Source organism: Urocitellus parryii, chromosome 11 (genome assembly GCF_045843805.1).
Source record: "Urocitellus parryii isolate mUroPar1 chromosome 11, mUroPar1.hap1, whole genome shotgun sequence".
Lineage (NCBI taxonomy): Eukaryota > Metazoa > Chordata > Mammalia > Rodentia > Sciuridae > Urocitellus > Urocitellus parryii.
The window spans coordinates 122,207,027-122,216,334 of NC_135541.1; the positions used below are offsets into that span (position 1 = coordinate 122,207,027).

Here is a 9,308-nt window from a genome sequence, read left to right on the forward strand (position 1 = left end):
TTTGGTAAAAAAACAAAATCTATGCATCAGTCTCCCACTGAAAAGGCAAACCCAGAAAGTTCTGAAATGGCTGAGAGGCACCAGCCCAGCCTCTGGCTTCAGAACCGCTGTGTGGACAGAGGGCCAGGACGGCAGGGCTCAGGCCAGAGTCCCGTGGGGGCCCAGGGAAGGCGTGGACAGTCTTCCTGCAGGGCCTGGAACCGGTCTGCGCAGGGGCGGAGGGTGTGGCCCATCACAGTGGAGGGCCTTGGGGCATACACAGGGGTGAGGAGGGGAAGGGGCAGCACTCAGGAAGGGCAGTGAGTCTGGCTGGTCTTTCTGGCCCTGCACCAGGGGTGTGCTTTCCCTCAACGCATTCAACCTGCTGTCTGCACCGCCAGGCTCCTCCCTACTGCGCCCTGGGGTCCTCTGGTCAGAGAGAAGCAGGAAGCCATCCTGGCAGCCAGGCCCTCAACCAATGCCTGCTTTATAGAGACCCACGTGCACACCCACCATGGAGCCCGGTGCCTGGCTCCCAGGCCCTTCCCCACCCCACACAGGGGCTCCTCAAGGAGCAGCGGGGACAGCCCACAGGACGCCTGGCCCCCCGGGGGCACTGCTGCCTCTGCCACTAGCTGGGAACCTGGGGCCTGTCTGTCCTCCTGCTGACCCGGGCCCAGGGCAGAGCTGGCCCACAGATGGTCGCCTGGAGGTCCTGGCTCAGGAGGAGGAGACGGGGTAGCCACGGTGGTTGTCAGGGACAGGCTGGGCTTGCGCTCTACCGCCTCCTCCAGGCAGGGCCGCAGGGCTCAGGCTTTGAAGAAGTCTGAGACATACCGGACGGACGGACGGACCGCCAAGAACAGCATACAGTATGTCCTGAAGGAGGAGTGACCAGAGTAGGAAGAGAGCCTGGCCTCGGCGACGTTGGCAGGGCTCCCTGCACACCCTCTCCAGCTGCACACAGACCCAGCAGTTGACCCGGCTCCAGTCTGGGCGGCAGAAGGCCAAGAGGTTGGGGCGCCGACCACCGATCACGTACTTGGCCAGGTCTGTCAAGGACTGGCTCACGGCCGCCCTGAACAAGAAGGTGCCCAGCACCTTGTCGAGGGCAGCCACACAGTTGTAGAAGTCAGAGCGGGAACAGAGGCCATCAGTGTACACCAGGTAGGCCTCCCCAGCTGAGACCAGGATGACAGTGGCTGTGATGGTGACCCGGCCATAAGCCCATGGGTGACGGTGTCCGGGCAGTAGGGGTAGTAGGTACATCTCGCTTGTACGGGGTGTTCACCAGGGTCAGGATGTCGAAGGGCAGAGAGGCTCCACTCCATGTCGCCCCTGTCCGGGCCATGCCCACGACGTCCCAGGGCCGCAGGGTCACCCCCAGCCCTTTTTTATTTTTTATTTTGAGACAGGGTTTCACTGACTTGCTTAGGGCCTCACTAAGTTGCTGAGGCTGGCCTTGAACTTGCCATCCTCCTGCCTCAGCCTCCTGGGGCCCCTGGGATTACACACAGGTGCCACCACTGTGATGGATTTATAATTATTTTGAGATGGGGACTCATTAAGCTTTGGAGGCTGGCCTTGAACTTGCCATCCGCCTGCCTCAGGACACACACACACACACATAGTCCCCACAGATGGGATGCAAGCCAGGGACACCATGCCTAGCTACACTCTCAGCTTTAAAGGGTGGAATTTCTCCTCTACAGGGAGCCTGATGCTAAAGCTCTCTAGAAAGAAGGCCCTGGAGTGTCTGTGGGAGGACGGGACTTTCCCTTTAGGACATCTGAGCCCCAGCACCAGTCAGAGGTGGAGGGAAGCCCCTCCTGCCCTGCTCTGCAGCAGCCACACACTCTGCTCCCTCCCGATGCTTCCATCCTTCTGCCCTGGGCACTGCACACTCCAGATCTACCCCCCCAGCAGCCTGCCCCCTGGTACACCAGCTGCCTGCCATGGCTCCCCTGTGCCCGGAAGTGTTGCCTCCCCCTGGTCTCACAACTGCAGACCAGCCCTGGCCCGTAAGCCAGAGAACTGCCCTGCCAACAACAAGCGGAGCTGCAGCTTCTCCAGGGAGGTCCGAGCCCCGGTCTTGGGGAAGACCCCCCTTCCAAATGTGTTCTCCCTTGGATGTCACCCTCAGCCTGGGGTGTCACGGAGTCTTCTTACATTCACAGTTATTCTTTGGTCATTTTAAGACTCTCTGTGAGAGCCTCCCTGTTTAAATCACTGTGAGATTCTATCTCCTGGTTGAACCCAGACTGAGGAATCCAGGGACCTGAGAGGCTGGTATCCACAGCAACACAATGCTCTCAGAGGCTGATGTAGCTCAGCAGTAGAGCCTTGCCCAGCGTAGGTGAGGCCCTGGGTTTTACCCCACCATGAAAAAAAAAAAAGTGACAATTTTTGTTACTTAGAATTCTATTTATACCCAACCAAAATATAAATCAAATGTGACAAATGTGAGGATAGAATAAGAGAATAAGGCTCTTCTTCTTCTTCTTCTTCTTCTTCTTCTTCTTCTTCTTCTTCTTCTTCTTCTTCTTCTTCTTCTTCTTCTTCTTCTTCTTCCTCCTCCTCCTCCTCCTCCTCCTCTTCTTCTTCTTCGGGGGGCAGGATGTTTACCACTGAGCGACACCCCCATTCCTTTGTATTTGTTCTTTTGAGACAGGGTCTCAGTAGGCTGCTGAAAATCTCCTTAAATTGACGAGACTAGCCTTGAACTTGTGATCCTCTTTCCTCGGTTTATGGAATCGCTGGGATTATAAATGTGCAACAGCATGCCTGATTTCCAACCTAAAATTCTATACCCAGCCAAAATATGAATCAAGCACAAGGGTAGAATAAGACATTTTAAATAAAACTCTGAGGCCAATCGCGGTGGCACACACCTGTAATCCCAGCAGCTCAGGAGGCTGAGGCCGAGGATCGAGAGTTCAAAGCCAGCCTCAGCAACTTAGCGAGACCCTGTCTCTAAACAAAATATTTTAGAAAGGGCTAGGGATGTGGCTTAGTGGTTGAGCACCCCCAGGTTCAATGCCCCATACCAAAAAATACAATAAAATAAAATAATAAACCTCTGAGAGTTTGACACTTCATACAAAGTTTAGGTCAGTAACAGAACAGGCCTTAGGATTTGCAGGAGGGGAAAGAGGCTCGCAGGGTTACCTGAGCTACAGGAGCTGGCCCGTGCCGTCAGGAAGAGCAGGCCTGGGCCACGTGTGCACATGTCTGTGCTGCACACACCCTCCGTGGAATAGCAATCATTTCCTCATTGCCCTCAAACCCAGGCTTCTTCTCTAGACAGGCTTAGCTGTGGTCACGAGCTGCCAGGCTCCCAGGGACTTTCCAGGGCCTTCCGTTCCCCTCTGCACTCCCACACCCTCTGCCCTCAGGTTCCCACCTCTAGGTACCACGCCCAGGACCCACCAGGGTGAACGGGAGGGGAGGGGAGGGGAGTAGGGGGGAGGAAATGGAGATGACTTGAACAACCTGAGAGATGAAGGAACTGGAAATTAGCACTATTGTTGTCTCTGAGTCATAGAAAGGGCAGTGTGACCCCGAAGCCATGGAGATGGAGCCATTGAGATGGAGCGGGCCCGTGTGGTGACAACTCAGGAGGCTGGGACAGCAGGATCGCAAGTGCATGGCCAGGCTCAGCAATTGACCAAGAACCCGTCTCAAAATAAGAAAGGAAAAGGTCTGGGACGCTGGGTGCCGGGGGTGGGGGGGGGTGGGGGGGTACTGGCCTGTAACCCCGGTGCTCGGGAGGCTAAGGCGGGAGGATTGCAAGTTCAAAGCCAGCCTCAGCAACTTAGTGAGGCTCAGTGAGTAAGTGCCCCTGTGGGTTCAATTCCCCAGTACCAAAGAGACAGAGATTTTTCTCTCTTAAAATCCTCTTGGGGCTCTGACTTATATTCAAGATGAAGCTGAAATCGCCTTGGCAAAGAAAAGGAATTCTCCAGAAGTCGCCCCTGCCTTCTGTCCTGACTCTCTCTGACTGCCGTCCAGTTACTACCAGAGCAATATTTTGGCAAACGTTGTCCCGAGGTGGGCAGGTGGGTTCCTTCTACGGGCCCCACGCTCACGGGCCCCAAGTTGCCCAGACATGCGCACACACACTTACTTAGCGTACCCACCTCCTCTGCCACTTGACATCAGTTGGCTTTTGCTAGAACAGAACAATACCCTTCCTAAACCACTGCTCATCTGCTCCCAGGAACGGTGGTCCCTGCGGCTAATCGTTGACACACTGGGCAGCCACAGGAGTCGAAGGGCTCTATTCCAGCCCCAGATCCGGGGATGAACCCAGTTACAACTGAGTCAGACCACAGACGCCCTCTACCCCCACATCCTGCCCCGTTCACACAAACACACAGCACCTCCCTGGTCAAAGTACTCGGCTCCAAAAGGGCACGGGGTTGGCTCTGAGTGCAGACCAGGTGGATGGCACAGAGGACAGCTCCTCTCTTTGGTTCCGGATGGTGCTGACCACAGGTGTGATACCTGGGAATGAGAGAGCCACTTCGCTACTTGGAAAGGAGCCAGCTTTGGAAACTGGCGCCACAATTGCTAAAAACACAACGGGAGGTGGCTGAGCTGAAGTCCGCCACCTGCCATTTGGAGTTTTCAGATACTCTAACTTGAGGGTCAGGAAAACAGAGCCCTTGGACTGCTTCTGGCCCACTGCTTCCTTTAGTACTGAGAGATGGTCCCTCTCATGACGGTGAACGAAGCAGACACAAGTAGTACATGCTACCTGACTCAGTGTACATCGGGTATGGAGATGATCCGTGGGGTTAGGGGTCAGATTAGAGGTTACCTTTGGGGAGAGGGAAGACAGTGTCTGGGACAGTGTACAGCCATGTCTCATGTGGAGGGTACATGGGCAGTTCACACCTTAGAGATATTTCTAGGTATTTGATGATTTTGAAATATTTTTTAAATGATATTTTTCCTCTTTATGTACTTCTTTATTGTGGGGGGATACTCAGTTTTGGTACTGAGGATTGAACCCAGGGACATTTAACCACTGAGCCGCATCCCCAGCCCTTTTAATTTTTATTTAGAGACAGGGCCTTGCTGAGTTGCTTAGGGCCTCACTAAGTTGCTGAGGCTGGCTTTGAACTTGGGATCCTCCTGCCTCAGCCTCTCAAGCCGCTGGGATGACAGGCGTGTGCCACCGCACCCAGCTTCTTTACATACTTTTAATTTTGTGCATATGTGTATGTGTGTGTGGTCCTGAAGGTCCACCTGGGTGATCCAGCTGGCAATAACGGGGATTGTCACGGTTAAGGACCACGCTGCGGCTGCAGGCGCCTCCTTGCTGGCTCTCCTCTTCCTTTCTCTCTGGAAGCCCTGCTTGGCCTCGACCACTGCTCTGGTCAGTCACTCTGGGGTGGCCCCTCTACTGCATGTCTCATCCTAGTCTTTGCTTCCCACACCCTCTAGTTCCCTCTAGGCCCCTGTTCTGTGACTTCAGTAGATAAAATATAATACAGACAGTGATTCTAGGAGGAAAGAAAACAGACACACGGTGATGGGAGCTCACAGTCACGTGATCAAAGAGTCAGGGACAGTGGGGTCAGAGTTCGTGATCACGTGATCAGCTCCAGATGCAGGCGACACTCACTGCTCCTCCATCTGTAACAAGAAAGAAATATAGAAAAGAAAAGGGAAAAAAGCCATCAGGCCTGCCCTAGTACCTGGGCCTCTTACACTCCAGAGAGCCTTTAATTAATGACATCGATAGCTACTTCAGAGTCAATTTCTTCTGTTGTACAACAGACTTTCTTATTTATGAATATGTGTTCTATCTTTGGTTCCCTTGGCCACTGGCCCAGTGGAGGCCGAGAGCCATAATTTGGGACAGGAAACTTTAGACTGTGTGTGTGTGTGTGTGTGTGTGTGTGTGTGTGTGTGTGTGTTGTGCTGGGGATCAAACCCAGGGCCTTGGATGTGCTAGGCAAGCACTCTACCACTGAGCTACTGCCCCAGCCCATGGACTTGACAAATTATGTTCGAGTTCCTATGATGTCCAGGGGTCTAGATCTCCCCCAAATGGTCCTTCCCTGTACTGTTCATAGAAAGCCTACGACTCTGGGCTGATCCACAGCACCCCTTCACCAGCACCGCCACGCACCCTCCTCTAGTCATGCCTGACTCTCCCATAAAATGCTAAGTCAGAGGGCCTGTGTCTCCCACATTGCCTCTTTGTCGACTACTAGTACTCAAGGTGTGGTCTTTCTTTTTTTGGGGGGGGAGTGGGATTGAATTTAGAGGTACTCGATCACTGAGCCACATCCCCATTTTTGCATTTTATTTAGAGACAGGGTCTCACTGAGTTGCCTAGGCCTTGCTAAATTGCTGAGGCTGGCTTTGAACCCATGACCTTCCTGCCTCAGCCTCCTGAGCTGCTGGGATCATGGGTGTTCACCACCATTCCAGGGAAGGTGTAGTCTTTGAACTATTGCCAGTCAATAAAATGCTTCTTGCTTGACTGCAATGAGCTAAGTATAGAAATTGAAAGCAAGCATTTAGAAACTTGTATCACCATTTGACTTTTTTGTCTGTTTCGGTACTGATGATTGAACCCAGAGGCGCTTTACCACTGAGCTACATCCTCAGCCCTTTTTTTTTTTACTTCAAGATTGGGTCTCACTAAGTTGCTGAGGCTGGCCTCAAACTTGTGATCCTCCTGCCTCCGCCGCCCCAGATGCTGGAATTACAGACATGAGTCACCAAACCCAACTAAATTAAATGCTTTTAAAGAAGAGGAAGACATGGCTCCCTCAAGCTCTTCAATTCAAATCTTAGCCTGAGCCGAAGCAACACAGTCAAACTTCGTTTAAAAAAAAAAATTTAACTTTGCTGCAATATCCAAGCTCCTAGTCATTTCCCAGGAATGCACTGTAATTGTATTCTTATTTCACAAAAGTGTCAGTCCATCACAGATTAGATACTTTTTTCCTTTTTTTTTTTTTTACTAGGAGTTGAACCCAAACCCAGTTTTGTGGGAGCCAGGCTACTGCTCTGTCACTGAGCTACAGCCATGGCCTGGAAACTTTAAAAGCTGATGCTTGCCTGAAATAGTGTTCTTCTAGATGCTGACCTTTTCTGCCCAGATAACCCAGAGTCCACTTCCAGGGTCTGTGTAGCCTTCTGCTCTTGGTACCCTCCTTTGCTAGTGTGCCCATCTGACCCCCAGGAGCCGCTGTTTGCAGAGGGGTGGGGGTGGAGCTAGGACTTGTGAGTGGGGGGATCCACTTAGGTGCTGCAGGATTCCTCAGTGCAGAATGGGCCCAGGGGATGGAAAGAGATAGGGGGAGGCAGGCAGAGGGCTGGGAGGGCAAAGGTAACCAGAGCTGAATTTAAACCTGGCCTTCCAAGTTGTTATGAAGATAAATCTTTCAAGGAACGTAACAGACTGTGAGCCTGATTTCATAACTCCTCCACACCTAGGCGTGGGGTTTGTGGGCCTCTGTTTGTTCCTTTCCCTGAGGCCCAGGAACATTCCAGGAAGGCCTGCCTGTAAGCAGGACAGATGAGGAGCCTGTGAAATGGCAGGCACTTGTAAAAGCACCTGAGCATTTTATTGCATAGCTTTTACCAGATTCTCAGAGAAAAACCAGAGCCAAAGTCACTATTCCTGGCCAGGATATTGTCGAAAATCTAACAGGGCACCAGGTTAGTTGCAAAGACAGGGTGAGAGGCCATCTCTTCTTCCCCTTCTTGGTGTGACGGTAGAACTAGAGAACAGCCATCGTTTGGAACCACCGAGGAGGACTTGGTGGTTATTTTTCAGTATCCTGGTATTCTTTCCAACTGCACAAAACAGTTTGTAAGAGTCCCCCCTTCTCCAGTGGAGAACCAGCCCCCAGGCCCAAGCTCAAATGGTTTCCCTCCCACCACAGAAGCTCTGCAGATTCTTTGGAGGGTCCTCTGGGCCTGGGCAGCCACCTGACTTCCTCTGGGCATTGGGCATCACCATGCAACCATCCGGGCTCCTGAAGCCCTGTAAATCTTGGCACCAGGAACCTCATGCAAAACGGTCAAGCACATCCCCAAAGCAGTTTTCCTAGTGCAGAAAGCCACTGACCCAGAGCCAGAGCACAGCAGCCACTGAGGACCGGGAGGAGGGGCACCCTGGACTGCAGCTGCCTGTCCCAGAGCTGGGAGCAGGGAGAAGAGTGGCTCATGAAGAGGAAATAGGGCATGGTTCTCCCTCCTCACCTCCCACAGGCTATTTATTTATTTGGTACTAAGGACTGAACCCAGGAGTGCTTTACCACTGAGCCCCATTCCCAGCCCTTTTTATGCTTCGAGACAGGGCCTCGTTAACGTGCTGAGGTTGGCTTTGAACTCAAGATCCTCCTGCCTCACTGGGGATTATAGGCATGCACCACTACACCCAGCTAGGCTTTTTATTTTTTAATTCCATATTTTTTTTGGTGGTACTGGGGATTGAACCCAGATGCGCTTAACCGCTGAGATACATTCCCAGCCCTTCAAAATTTTACTTTGAGACAGAGACTAAGTTGCCCAGGCTGACCTCAAATCTGAGATCCTCCGGCCTCAGCCTCTCAGGTAGCCAGGATTATAAATGGGTGCCACCAAGCCCAGCAGTGTCTCTTTTTTCCTATTCCACAGCTCGAACCAAAGGATCTGAATGATCAAACACTGAACTGTGAAATTTCAGAGGTGGAGCTACTCCCTTCCACGGTGGGTGCCCAAGGGTGCTCCTTCCTTCCTTCGTTCACACCAACAGAGAAGGCCCTGGGACCTTGGTGGTGCCAGGGACCAGAATAAGATCCAAGGTGCCTAAGGCTGCAGTGACTTGGTGAGGTAAGGAAGGGATCAGGAGGTCAGGGAATGTCTACAGCACAGAAGGGACAAAGTGGGGAAACTAAATGCTCAGTAGAGGTGTGTTTGTACAAAAAGGGAAGAAAACAGGCCCCAAGGTGGCAGGGAGAGTGGACATACGTGGGCCTTGCCCCTCAGGTATCTGTACAGGATCGGGTCTGCGGAGGAGCAGGGTGGATATCCTCTCAGCGGCTGAAGAGTCTTCATCTGTCCTCTGAAACCGCTCCGGAGGTCAGCAGTGAGAGGCAGGAAGTTCAGGGGGTGGGGGGCCTCATGGGAAAGAGAGGCCTCAGCCTCCGCTTGCAGTAAAAGCGAGGACACCCAAGTTGGCAGCCTAGCTCATCTCAAGGGATTTAGGCCTGCTTCTGCACCCCAGAGAGGGAGGGACAGTGGCCAGATGCCACTCGGCTGCCTGAGGCTCAGAGTTCCAGGCAGGCCCTCCCCACATGGAGGCCGGAGCAGGCTGT

General features: G+C 52.8%; 1 pseudogene; it reads right to left on the reverse strand.

The window, feature by feature from the left end:
- Positions 1-356: 356 nt before the first annotated feature.
- LOC144249405 (phospholipid phosphatase 2 pseudogene) lies at positions 357-1,330 on the reverse strand (annotated as a pseudogene).
- Positions 1,331-9,308: the final 7,978 nt, after the last annotated feature.